Source organism: Cupressus sempervirens, chromosome 3, assembly GCF_028749045.1.
Source record: "Cupressus sempervirens isolate cs-2001-9-10 chromosome 3, ASM2874904v1, whole genome shotgun sequence".
NCBI lineage: Eukaryota > Viridiplantae > Streptophyta > Pinopsida > Cupressales > Cupressaceae > Cupressus > Cupressus sempervirens.
Genome location: NC_143120.1, coordinates 647,824,520 through 647,839,718, shown reverse-complemented (window position 1 = coordinate 647,839,718; position 15,199 = coordinate 647,824,520).

The window sequence follows — 15,199 nt, the reverse complement described above, 5'->3', positions numbered from 1 at the left end:
CAAATGATGAAGGTGAGTATTTCCCTATCATTGTTGGGGAGTTCTATAGTCTCTTGCCATGTAGCACTAATTCTAAGGAATATGAGTTTGACTCTCTTTCGAAAGTGATTATTGATAAATAAATTGACCATGTTCATGTCTATGAAATACAAATCAAAGTGGGTGAAACATTTAGGGTTAGGTTAGATGGGTCTGATCCAAGGAGTGTCCTATAGTCATCAATTACTGATGTTAGTACTTAGAGGCATTCGAACACACTTATGGATGAAGTCGCCGTAGGTCTCGAATTGCTGATCTAAGCACTTAATGACTATTCCATGAATGCAATGAAACCCATCACTAATATTTCACTCACACATCCTAAGCTTATAGATTGGAACTCTAATGCATCTAGTGAAGTCCCCATGTTCTAGAATGACTATACTCTTGACTGCTACCTAAATGCTGTCAAACCTATAATGTCTTCCACTAGTGAATAGAGGATCAACATGATTGAAGCTGACATCAAATATCTCAATCATACAATTAAAAATAAAAAATGCAAAAGGTTCGATGGTGAAATCCACTTAAGGTAGTGTGAAAACCCAAAAAAGTGAAAAAAAAGAAGAAGACATATCCAAGGGTGAAAACCTCTCTGAGGCACCTAGGGATGAGATATTTGGTGCACTTTCAAGTCACTTTCAAGAGAGATCATCGGTGTTGATAGAGTTGACACAACCAATCAACCTGGGTATAGAAGAACATCCTCATATGATACATCTGGCACAGTCACTATCTCTTGAAGAAAAGGAAGAGTTCATTGCCTTTTTTTGAGAGAAGAAGATACATTTTTCTTGGACATATTCTAACATGCCAAGACTGGATCCTAATCTTATCATGTATCACTTGTCCATCACACTAGGCATCAAACCAATTAAACAAGAACTTCAAAAAATGCATCCTCATGTTGCATTGCTCGTCAAAGCAGAAATAGAGAAAATTCTGAAAGAAGGATTTATCCATGTAATTGATTATGCTGAATGGATATCCAACATTGTTCTAGTCTTTAAGCACAATAAATCTATCAGAGTTTGTATTGACTTTCATGATCTCAACTTGGCATGTCCTAAGGAAAATTTTACACTTCCCAACATTGATATGATAGTGGACATGATGATAGGCTATGAGATGTACTCACTAATGGATGGCTTTTCTAGTTACAATCAGATAAAAATTGCACCAAAAGATCAAGAGAAGACTACTTTTACATGTGCATGGGGAAACTTCTACTAGAATGTAATGCTATTTGGCTTGAAAAATGCTGGTGCAACCTATCAGAGAGTAGTAACTACAATTTTCCATGATATGATGCATAAGACCATGGAGGAATATGTGGATGATACCTTGGTCAAAAGCGCAAAACAGAATACTCATCTACAAGATTTGGGACCCATCCTAGATCGCATGGAAAAATTTAGTCTTCGGTTCAATCCTAAGAAATGCACATTTGGTGTCACATCAGGAAAGTTGCTAGGATACATCATGTTTGCAAAAGGAATTGAGGTGGATCTAGAGAAAGTTGAAACAATTATTGATATACCTCCACATTGAAACATTAGCTAGATGAGAGATCTACAAGGAAGAATCTAATCTATTTGCAGGTTTATCATATAGTCGGTAGATAGATCACAACCCTTCACAAAGACTTTATGTAGGGGTGTGAAATTCAACTGGAGTTCAAATTGTGAGCAAAGCTTAACACAAATTAAACAATATCTTGCTAATCCACCAATCCTGATGCCTCCTATCTATGGGAACCCTTTGATTTTGTACATTTCAGAAACTAAAACATCTCTAGGAATCCTATTAGCTCAAGAAGACAATGACAAGAAAGAGAGATCTATTTACTACTTGAGTTGCACATTGATCTCTTATGAGAGGAACTATAGCATCATTGAGAAAGCTTGCTTGGCACTCATCTTTGCTTCCCAGAAGTTGAGACACTACATGCTTTCCCACACTATGTGGCTCATGTCTAAAATAGATCCACTAAAGTACTTGCTCAGTAAGGTAGCTCTCATAGGAAGATTGGATAAATGGGTCATGATACTCAACAAATTTAATAGCTAGTACATTAAATGAAAAGCCATCAAGGGACAGGCAATTGCAGAGCAACTAGTAGATGCACCTATGTAGAGTCTCCTACCAATGAACATTGATTTCCCTAATGAGTCAATTCTGACACTCACACACCAAACATGGGTCCTGTTCTTTGATGGGTCCTTCACACAACATGGATCTAGTTCTAGATTACTCTTCATAACACCACAGAGATATTCATTGCCCAAAGAATACAAGATTCTATTCCCTTGTACAAATAACATTGCTGAATCAACCAGGTTAATGATGTGTATCAAACAAAAGATGAGAAATTAGTTCCTTAGAAACACATGGTTGATGACTTTAAGAACCATTTCGTACACATCACCTTCCAAAAAATTCCTCTGGAAGATAATAAAGTGGCCGATGCTATGAGTACTTTGGCCTCCTTGCTACAAATGCCTAAAAATGATCTCCAACATGAGTTCTTGGTGGAAGCATTACACTACCTAGCCTATGACACCCCTAATTCTAGGATGATCTATTCTATTGTGGGACAAGATTCATCTCACTACCATCACATGTATTCCTACCTCTGTAATCAAACTATTCTAGAAGGTTTGACCTAGAATGAGAAATGTTACCTAATCCATAATGCTTCGAGATATGTCATTATTACTAATGACCTATATTGGAGAGGTCTCGACAGAACACTCCTTAGGTGTTTATAACTTGAGAGTCCAAATACACATTAATTGATGTTCATGAAGGCATTTGTGGATCCCACTCAAATGGCTTGACACTAGCTCACAAACTCATTAGAGCTGGTTACTATTGGCCTAAAATGGAGCAAGAAGCTATCAAGTATGGTGGGTCCTGCAAGAAGTGTCAGCTCTATGGGAATCTGATTCATGCTCCAACTAGGGAGTTGGTTCCCTCTACTACAACATGGTCATTTTAATAGTGGGCCTTCAACTTGGTGGATCAGATTCACCCAATCTCTTCTAAAGGACATAAGTTCATTATCATAGCTACGGACTACTTCACAAAGTGGGTAGAGGTAGTACCTCTCATAGTCGCCAATGGAAAAATTATAGCTCTTTTTATCACAAACTGATGTAGGAGCATCCAGAGGTATAAGGGAAATCCTGTGTCACCCAAAAAAAAATGTACTTAGACTTAGTTTCTGTTTCATGTCTTTACATTTTTGGATACCCATTTGGCTCAAATAAAGGTTCCAACTCTCATAGTTCAACTATCAGTGCATTTGAAAATCTTGAAAAAAATAGGAGCATGTATTTGGGCCATCATTTTAGTAAACTAGAAGGTATGAATTGGCCAGATGAATGTAATCATGATTTAGAGCATTCCAGAAAAAGAATCAGGTCAATAGGCCCCACGGTTTGAAAGTTATTGCAATTTTTCGAGTTTTGGAGACCTCCTAAGAATGCTTCAAAGTTTGGTTTGGGGCATTAAATGACCTCAAAAAGGGACGAAAAATGGGGGATGAGTGAAGCTTGTCCATAGGGCTATAGAGGACTTTGAGAGCTTTCTGAAAATGTAAATGGTTCGTCAATCAGAGCTACGGTTCAAAAGTTATGCCTCCCGAAAGTTCGGCTACCGTTTCTGGATTCTTCTAGATTTGCACCGACTTCTAACGCAGCTTCTGGAACCTTCTATTCCGTCGGTGGATGCCTACTAGCACTTTCTAGAATGTACTCCTAGTCCTTAACCCTCTGGGGTCTATTTAAGAAGATTTTTGGCATTGAAAAAAGGCAGTTCAGATTGGAGCTTGAGAGGAGGTGCTAAAAGGAGAAATATTCTCCAGATTTATGCTATTGTAAGCCCGTAGGGTATGTTTTGAAGTTTATTTTCTCTGCACTATTTGTACTAGCCTATTTTCTTAGTTAATATAATTTCCCTTTTCTATTGTGTCCATTCTATTGTTGGTTCGTGTCCCCATCAAGTGGTATCAGAGCCGGTTTTTCTGAGTGTGTAGACAGAGCGCCGACTGTGAGGCAGTTTGCACCAGGACTGTGTGGTTGTGGGTTCGAGTTAGAAGATGCCTCCATGAAGAGAGCTTGGCGAAAGGGCCAAAGCTATTGATCCTAAGGAGGTTAGAGCCCTCCAGAGACAGGTACAAGCATTGCAAGAGGAGCTTTGTAGAGAAGCAAATGTTGCCGCAGATGACAATAGTGAGGATGACATTGAAGAGGAAGTAATGGAAGTTGACGGGGAAGTTCTGAATCCTATAGAGGAAAGGCTTTTTAGGGCCATTACTAGGTTTGGGAAAAGACCTACAATTGAAGTGGGTATATTTTCGAGAAATTTGAAACCAGATGAGTTGATCGATTGGATCAATGAACTGGAAGAATACTTTGAGTATGAGGATATAAGGGACCTAGATAGGGTTAAGTTTGCAAAGGCCAAACTGAAAGGCCATGCCAAAATTTGGTGGCAAGAGATTCAACTAGAAAGACTTAGAAGAGGAAAGGAGAAGATCACAAGATGGGATCGCATGGTGGACAAATTGAAGAAGCAGTTCATTCCTATGGACTATGAGCTTGATCTGTTTAAGAAGATGCATGGGTTAAAGCAAGCAGGAAGATCAGTCCAAGAATATATAGAGGAGTTTTAATGACTCCTGATTACAGCGGGGCATATAGAAGAAAATAAGGAGAAGGTTTCTCGTTATATCAGTGGGTTGCGACCTAGCATCCAGGAGGAATTAAGTCTGGTAAGAATGACCAGCATTGAAGATGCATACCAATTTGCCCTACGAGTTGAAGAGAAGCTGAATAAAAGGTTTGAAGGAAGACAAAGAGGACATGGTCAAGGAGGAAGGGGAAGCAGTAGATCATCTGGAGGCCACAATGAAACCCAAAAGAAAAATGAAGATGTGGGTACTAGCAGAAACTAGAGGAATGAGGGTTTCAACCGCTCCCATGATCAAGACTTTGGAAATCAAAGAGGAAGAGGTAGAGGACGTGGACAAGGAAGAGGAGGCTTTCGTGGTACCTGTTTCCATTGTAATGAAGAAGGTCATCGTGCCTTTGAATGCCCTCAATGACAAGGAAGGACAGATAGGAGAGCTGAGGGCCAGGCTAGGGTTGCTCATGTGGATGAGGATGCACAATCATCACATTCAGAGGATGCAGAAAGAGGAGAGACCTTGGTAAATGAAAGAGTCCTACTAAGTGGTGAGAATGAACCAAGACAACGGAGGAGTTTGTTCCATACCAGATGAAAATGTGAGGATAAATGTTGTGATGTGATCATTGATGGTGGTAGCACTGATAACTTGGTATCAGAAGAGATGGTCTCTAAGCTGAAGCTCAAGAGGGAGAAAAACCCCCAGCCCTATCGGATTTCTTGGGTAAAAGATGACCATAAGGTCCTGGTAAGTGAACAATGTTTAGTAAAATTCAAAATTGGGAGTTACCATGATGAAGTTCTCTGTGATGTTATTTCGATGGATGTTTGCCATCTATTGTTGGGTAGACCATGGCAGTTTGATAGACATGCAATACATGATGGACATGCAAACACATACTCTCTAACAAAGGATGGAGTTCACCACAAATTGAAGCCCATGAAAAAGGAAGGTGAAAAGGTATGTAGTAGTGCTAGGATTTTTCTTGTTGATGGAAGGAAGTTTTTAGGTGGCATGAAACATCAGCGTATGTGCTATGCTTTGATTCCTAGGAAAGATAAAGAAGGTAGTAGTGAAATACCATTTGAAGTTTTAGATTTACTAGGGGAATTTGGAGATATTATCTCTGATAATGTTCCAGATGGATTTCCACCAGTAAAGAAAATTAGTCATCAGATAGATCTGATTCCAGGAGCTAGTTTTCCTAACAAGGCTACTCACAGGATGACTCCTACTAAAACAGAGGAGCTAAATAGACAGCTTCAGGAGCTATTGAGGAAGGGCTTGATTCGAGAGAGCCTGAGTCCATGTGTAGTACCTACAGTACTCGCACCAAAGAAGGATGGAGAGTGGAGGATGTGTACAGATTCTTGAGCTATAAATAGGATAACCATCAAGTACCAGTTTCCTTTGCCAAGGATGGATGATCTTATGGACTGCTTGAGTAGAGCTCAGTACTTCACAAAGATAGATCTGAAGAGTGGCTATCATCAGATACGGATTTGAGAAGGAGATGAGTGGAAAATAGCCTTCAAGACCAAGGAGGGTCTTTATGAGTGGTTAGTCATGCCCTTTGGATTGACGAACGCCCCAAGCACCTTCATGCGGCTCATGAATGAGGTACTTAAGAAGTTCTTGGGAAAATTTGTTATTGTCTATTTGGATGATATTTTAATTTTCATCAAGACTTTGGAAGAACATTTACTAAATATTCGTAGTGTCCTTGAAAGGCTAAGGGAAGAGAAACTGTTAATTAACCTAAAGAAGTGTGTCTTTGCAAAAAGGGAGTTAGTCTATTTGGGATTTGTTATATCACCTGAAGGTCTCAAAATGGATCCAGAGAAGGTAAAAGCCATCTTGGAATGGCCTACTCCAAGGTCTGCTACTGAGGTAAGATCATTTCATGGTCTGGTTCATTTTTGTAGGAAGTTTATTAAGAATTTCAGTGGCATATGTGCACCTCTAACTGATACAATAAGAGGGGATAGAAAAGAGTTCAAATGGACTGTAGCAGCTACAAAAAGTTTTGAATTGCTGAAGAAGAAGGTGACTGAACAGCCTGTGTTGGCACTTCCAGATTTTAGAAAAGTATTCCAGGTGGACTGTGATGCTAGTGGTAGCGCTATTGGGGTTGTATTAAGCCAAGAAGGTAAGCCTATTGCATATTTTAGTGAAAAATTGAATGATGATACAAAGAAGAAGTATTCTGTTTATGATCAAGAGTTCTATGCAATAGTTCAGGCATTAAAGAAATGGAGGCATTATTTATTGCCAAAGGAATTTGTTTTGTATACTGATCATCAGGCATTACAGTACCTAAATAGCCAAGGTAAATTGAATCAGAGGCATATGAAGTGGGTAGAATTCTTGCAGAGTTATACATTTGTGTTGAAGCATAGAAGTGGAAAATCTAACAGGGTTGCAGATGCATTAAGTAGGAGACAGCTGTTGCTTACAACAATGCAGGTTGAAGTAGTTGGGTTTGATGAACTCAAGAATTTGTAACCCGAGGATCCCGATTTTGCTGAAGCATGGAAAGCTTGTAAAGAACCTGTTGCTATAGATAGAACCAAGTGGTTAGACTATTTGATTCAGGATGGCATGTTGTTCAAAGGTAGTCAATTGTGCATTCCAAGGAGTTCCATGAGGGAGAATCTGATTAAGGAGAAACACAGTAGAGGGATGACATGACATTTTGGTTGGGATAAGACCATTTCCATTCTTAGAGAACATTATTTTTGGCCTCAAATTACACAGGATGTGAAGAAGTTTGTACAGAGTTGCCAGGTTTGTCAAGTTGCCAAGGGGTTTAGTCAAAATACTGGCCTATATCAGCCATTGCCTATTCCATCAAGGCCATGGGAGGACATAAGTATGGATTTTTTTCTTGGATTGCCAAGGACACAAAGGGGTAATGACTCAGTATTCATGGTGGTTGATAGGTTCTCCAAAATGGCACATTTCATTCCATGCCACAAAACTCATGATGCTGTCCATATTGCAGACTTATTTTTCAAAGAGGTGGTAAGACTACATGGTCTTCCAAGGAGTATAGTTTCTGACCGAGATACTAAATTTGTGGGGTATTTCTGGAGGACATTGTGGAAGAAGTTGAGAACAGACTTGAAATTTAGTTCCACGCATCACCCACAGACTGATGGCCAAACAGAAGTGGTAAATAGAAGTCTGGGCAATTTGCTGAGATGTTTAGTTGGAGATAAGCCCAAGGGATGGGATTTGATTCTACCACAGGCAGAGTTTTCTTATAATAACTCTGTAAATAGGAGTACTGGAAAATCACCATTTCAAATTGTATATGGGAATAGCCGAAGGATTGCACCAGAATTGAGGAAGATAGAACAAGGGGAGAGAACAAGTGCTGAAGCTGAGGAATTTGCTGAACACATCAAGCGTCTACATGAGGAGGTTCAAGCACACATTATCAAGATGAATCAAGAGTATAAAGCTAGGGCTGATCAAAGGAGAAGACATAAGGAATTCCAAGTAGGGGATCTAGTCATGGTGCACTTACAAAAAGAAATATTTCCAGTTGGTACTTACAAAAAGCTGAAAATGAAGAAATTTGGCCCCTGCAAAGTTTTGAAGAAACATAACTCAGGAAATGCATATGAGGTTGAGCTGCCAGATGGTATTCACATTTCTCCCATTTTCAACATTGCAGATTTAACAGAGTATCATGATGATGGTGCAGATGAGGAGCTGGTTTTAGAGCCATGTCCAATTCCTGCTTCTAAGAAGGAGGAGATAGAAGACATTCTAGATCATCGTGTGGGTAGGAGTACCAGAAATAGGCAGTATGAAGAGTATTTGGTCAAATGGAAAGGACGGCCGATCGAGGACTCAACTTGGATTTCAGCAGCTGAGGTTTCCCATTTGGGATTTCCTCTACCATCCATAAAGTGATAGGGTCACTTTTCAATCTACCCTGGGTGTCTGATCCAGGAGCATCCAGAGGTATAAGGGCAATCCTGTGTCACCCAAAAAAAAATGTACTTAGACTTAGTTTCTGTTTCATGTCTTTACATTTTTGGATACCCATTTGGCTCAAATAAAGGTTCCAACTCTCATAGTTCAACTATCAGTGCATTTGAAAATCTCGAAAAAAATAGGAGCATGTATTTGGGCCATCATTTCAGTAAACTAGAAGGTGTGAATTGGCTAGATGAATGTAATCATGATTTAGAGCATTCCAAAAAAAGAATCAGGTCAATAGGCCCCACGGTTTGAAAGTTATTGCAATTTTTCGGGTTTTGGAGACCTCCTAAGAATGCTTCAAAGTCAGGTTTGGGGCATTAAATGACCTCAAAAAGGGCCAAAAAATGGGGGATGAGTGAAGCTTATCCATAGGGCTATAGAGTGCTTCGAGAGCTTTTCAAAAATGTAAATGGTTTGTCAATCGGAGCTACGGTTCAAAAGTTATACCTTCCGGAAGTTCGGCTACCGTTTCTAGATTCCTTTAGATTTGCATCGACTTCTAACGCAACTTCCAGAACCTTCTATTCCATCAGTGGATGCCTACTAGCACTTTCTAGAATGTACTCCTAGTCCTTAACCCTTCGAGGTCTATTTAAGGAGATTTCTGGCATTGAAAAAAGGCAGTTCGGATTGGAGCTTGAGAGGAGATGCTAAAAGGAGAAATATTCTCCAGATTTATGCTATTGTAAGCCCGTAGGGCATGTTTTGAAGTTTATTTTCTCTGCACTGTTTGTACTAGCCTATTTTCTCAGTTAATATAATTTCCCTTTTCTATTGTGTCCATTCTGTTGTTGGTTCGTGTCCCCATCACAAACTACATCATCTACAAGTATGGTGTACTATCCTCAATAATTACTGACAATGGAGGACAATTAAAAAATAAAGACCTCAAGGAATTATGCAAGAGATTCAAAATCACACAACATTGGTCTTCCATCTATTACCCCTAGGGTAATGGCTAGGCTGAGGCTTCTAATAAGGCTATTTTCAAGATCCTCCATCATATAGTTAGCAAATTTGGGAGAGACTGGCACCTCTAGATTAATCTAGCCTTGTGGACATATAGGACAAGCATTAGGACTCTGATGAGTATGATGCACATTGCTTTGGTTTACGAAGTGAATTCTGTGCTTCCAATAGAGGTTGAGATTCCTACCTTGAGAATCTCTATGAAAGGCCTTATTACTGATGAAGATTACAAGATAGCTTGGCTTCAAGAACTAATTTTACTAGATGAATGTTGACAAGTGGCATGTGATCATCTACGAGCTTATCAGAAATGAATGTCAAGAAGCTACAATTGAGAAGTTAGGCCACGTGACTTCTAGCTGGCTGATCTCGTCCTGAGAGAGAACCCTAAGAATCAACAACAATGAGTCCAAAAAGGGAAGTTTGAACCAAACTGGCTTGGTTTTTACATCATTACTGCAATGTATGGATCTGGTGCTTACCAACTTTCCACAACTGAGGGAGAAGTGCTCAAGGAACTTGTCAACACTCTCCACTTGAAGTAGTTTTATAGTTGATCTAATCTTAGTAGCTCTTTGTACATATCTATATATCCTAAAAAAAATCTTAAAAATTAGAGAAAGTCCTGAAAAAAATTGTTACCATGGTGAAAACCTAGCAATAGGTGCCTTGGTAGCACCAAAAAAATTGAACAATTCCAAAAAATACAAAAGAAGAAGAAGAAGAGAAAAATACAAAAAAATTGAAAAAACAAGAAACGTGCCATTGGTGAAAACCTAGAAATATGCATCATGGTAGCAAAAAAGAGGAGTTTTCCCAAGAAGGTGAAAACCTAGTAAACAGGCACCTCTTGTTCCCAATGCTCCATCTTGTAGTGCATCTTCTTACTTTCTGTATAGTTGCTTTACTACTTTTCTAGCTTTCTACTCATCTATACATGGATTGAGTCTTCTCACAACTCAGGGGTGTTCCCCTTCAATGTCATAAGAACCTTATGCAATAGTCACTAGTGGTCCTCACCACATCTGCCTTCTATTACCAATATCACTCTCTTTGAGATTCTACTCATAGAATCTCTTTTGTGATGGTCACTAGTTGTTCTGGCTACATCTTCCTACTATCGCCAGTGTCACTCTTCTTGAAGATTCGCCTCACTGAATCTCTTTTGCAATAGTCACTAGTTGTTTTAGTTGTGTCTACCTACTATTGCTCAGGTCATGTTTCAAGATTCTTTTATGGAAGATCTCTCTTACATCAGTCACCAGTCATCCTGGCTATGTCTATCTACTGTTGCTCAATCCTCTTTAGGTTCTTTACCTCAAAGATTCCCCTTTGACCTTGGTCACTAGTTGTTTTGACTATGTCTGCCTACTATTGTCATTGTATTGAAGAGATTTCTTTCATCCATGTTTTGGACACTGACACTTGACATCAATCCCATGACAAACATTGAACTCAAAATGACATACTTGTTTGGATATGCTGAGTATTTTCTTTGTTTTTTTTTGTTTTTGCTTTATCATGTTTCCTTGAGCAACTTGATGATGTCATTTCTGACTAGAGAAGTAAGGACTGGGGGCATGGTTTTTTCTTTGCTTTCTGTCTATAGTTTAGTTCCAATTGGTTGACCTATTCCTATAAAAGGGGTGTCCACTATAAGAGCCTCCATCTTGTATTGGATGGTCAGGTGTACCTCGACTTCTTTTATATGGATACATTAATAACATTGGTTCTTCTCCTTGTTTTTTGGAGTGAACTCTTCATGCTACAGTAAATACTGATACTCGTCCTGCTAAGTGAATGCATGGGTCACTGCAAGTATACCTAGCACATTTCTATCTTAGGTTATGAATGCAATAGTTGTTGTAGATAGAATACTAACTAAATACTTAGCATAAGATGGATCTATCATGTGTTTGGTGTGTCTACCATGCAAGCAACATTCTAGTCATCCTAACATTTATGTTTTGATGCTTATGTTAACTCGCTACAATAAATGGGACAAATGTTCTGGTCATTCTGGCTTTTTGTGCCTCAAACGCTTACATTTAGTCCCAACAAACCTATAACCTACGTCCTATTCATATTCCCATGATTGCACTGTCAGTGGGGGTTGTAGCACATATAGGATTTTGTTCTATGCTTAGTGATGATAAATTGTCGAGGCTTGGTGACTAGACTTGGGGTTGCATTTAACATAATCTTGCATTGCATACTTCACTTGCATAAGCACACAACTCAATTAAAACTCTGTTTTCATCCTTCGTGATGGAGGATTGTGGATCTCTTCAAATGTATCAGGATTCTCCATGGCTGCACAAGTATTTGGTTCTTTGGTTCATATTCATGCACTCCTCGGGGAGGGGGAATACCTGTCATTGTCAAGAAAAAACATACAACACTTCATGAGATGTCAGTTCATTTGCATATGCATTACATCCATACATCTATCCCATCTACATGAGCAATTCAAATCAAACATACATTCATGCATCCATTACATCATATTTTGCATCTCATAATCATCATATAAACATCTCATGTACATCAAAAGTAAACATAAAGATAAAAAATGATAGTGACATGAATACAATGAAACTCATCTCCAAAATCTCATATATATATCTCAAAGAATGTGTCAGTACAAAAAATGAGCACTACTTGAGTGCTATCGATAAAAAATGATACAAAATGGTGTTGGCACACCAATCAATACATAGCCAGAATCAAAATTGATGCTAAGCATATCATGTGGTTGTGGCCTGCACCATCACCTCCAGTAGTTGTAGGAGGAGGAGGCAACATATTTGGTCTAGCAGGAGGACGTGCACCACCAAAATCTCAAGCATACTATGAGAAATGAGGCACCTACGGAGCCTCATTAGGCACCACTATCGAGTATGCTACAAAATAGTAGGCCACTCAGGTCATCTATAATCAGACCTCATCCTATAATACCTCTACCCTCTGCTCGATAGCCTGCACTCAATCTCATAACCTCTAAATCTCTTGATCTCGCTCGGAGATCCATGCATCCCTGACTGCTACCTGTATTTAGAGCTCTCCAATTTGCTGAGAGGCCTGATGGATCTACTCTCTCTATCACCGCAATGCATCTTGAGCTCCTGTCGCAAGTTGCTCCTACATCTCCTCGTTGAGCATCTCAGGTGCCTACTCTATGGATGCCTACTCCTCCACCCTCGCCCTCTGGTGCTGACCCTGCTCTTTGCCGCTACCTCCTACAACTGGATTTGACCCATCTGATCTGGGGGGATCTGTACCTATCTTCAAAGTGCTATGATTCATGCAAAAATCACCACCTAGCTAATTTGACTATTCTAAATCCATTTTTGGGATTGAATTTGAAATTTGACACACCTAAGTAGCTAAAAAATGTGTTTTAAAATTTTGGGATAATGTGATTGAATGCTTGTGTAGTTCAAATTTTTTTGATACTTTTTGATTCTTGGATCAACTCAAACTTATTCCTATTTTCAACATTTATTTTGGAAAAGTCAACTATGGTCAAATTTGGTCAACTTTTGGTCAAACTTGGTCTTCTAGACCTCGAAATCACTGCAAATCGACTCTAAATTTTCTTCTAATTGTTCTGATCTCTTCAACATTCTACTACATCTTGTATTTCTTCTATATCTCTCAACATACTACTTTACATCATATTTCTGGTGTGTCATCTTTCAATTTCACTCCCGAGGGGGAAGGATGATTACATCATTGAACTTGAAATTCAAATCAATTTGAATCTTTATTGCTTGGGGCATCTTGTTCCCATCTTATGTCCTCATCACTTAGGGAATCTCATTGCTATGGGCATCTTGTTCCCCTTTTTTTGACATCTTTTTCATCTATTTAATCTTGTCATCAATATCAGTATGAGGCAGGTATTGGTACAATCTAAACCTCAACTCCTGAGGATCAAGCCTCACTCTGGGGATGATTTTATGACTTATAATTTGATCTTTCTATCTGCTATCAATTTCAAGTATCTAGATGTCCTATTTGGATCCTTAAAGATTAAGCTCCATTTTGGAGATAGTCTTTTAAATGCTTATCAACTCTCAACTATCTGGATGTCCTATTGGGATCTTTAAAGATTAAGCTCCATTATAGAGATAGTCTTTTAAATGCTATCAATTTTAGGTATCTAGGTGTTCTATCTGGATCCTTAAAGTTTAAACTTCATTCTAAAGAAAACCTTTAAAATGTTATCAATCTCAGGTATCTAGGTGTTCTATCTAGATCCTTAAAGGTTAAACTTTGTTCTAAAGAAAACCTTTAAAATGCTATCAATCTTGGGTATCTAGATGTTCTATCTAGATCCTTAAAGGTTAAACTTTGTTCTGAAGGAAACCTTTAAAATGCTTATCAATTTAGGTATCTAGGTACTCTGCTTGGATTCCTTGGGATTAAGCTTCCTTCTGGAGATGGTCCTTAAAAGCTTATGAATTGGCCTTCGTATCATCAATTTCAGAACCAATCTCATTTCTTGATCCTCGCATCATGCTTTATAATTTTCTTTGAATTGAACATGCTGCTGACACATTCATTTAAAGAGGGGAAAAATGTAATAACCCAAAGTTGGCTCATTACCATTATCACCAATTCTAGTCTATTCTAGTCAATTCTAAAGTCCTATTTCACTAGGAAATTCTAGTTCTGATTATCGCTACTTGACTTGATTGTAAAATGTAGAAAACCCTAATCTGCATTAATTAGGCTATTTATTTAATTCCTAAAGTATTGAATCGTATTAGTTAAACCTATTGATTAAGATTTAGTTTAATTCTAAGTGTTTATACTTTAATTAAATTAAATTAGATCCTAAGGCTAATGTACTAAGGGATTAAAAATATTTAATTTAATATTATGCCCACTTTAATTAATTAAATTAGATTATTCAATTAAATGAAAAAGGTATTTGTGAGTTATTACCTCACCTATTAAATTAAATAATATGTTAAAAAATTCTCTCTTTAGTTCTAAATGGAAACTCTAAGTGAACTACTTCTTGAAAATGGAATCAATCTAGTTAACTCGCTCTCACACTTATGACAAGTTCAGTTAACTACTGATCACACTCAAATTTGAAACAGTTCACTTCACCTACACAAGGAAGTTTCCATCTTAATTGAATCTTCTATCTAATCCTAACCATTCATCAAGGTTGATCCTGACCATTGATTCATTCCTCAATTCTATTTAAGGGACTCATAATTCCTCATTACAGAGATTGAATTGAATTGCTATCGAATCTTTGCTGAATTGTGCACTCATTTAAGCTCATTATTTTCATAAGATTTCATTTTCCTAGATTAAATGTCATTTAGATTTAATATACATACATCTAGTTAATTTTATTTTATATGTTCTTAGAATAATTGCTTATCTCATTTAGATTACTTGCACACTCATATAGACTTAATTGCATTCAAACCCTTTGTTCTAGAATGGTCTGGTTTATAAATAAGAAAAATCCTTCTA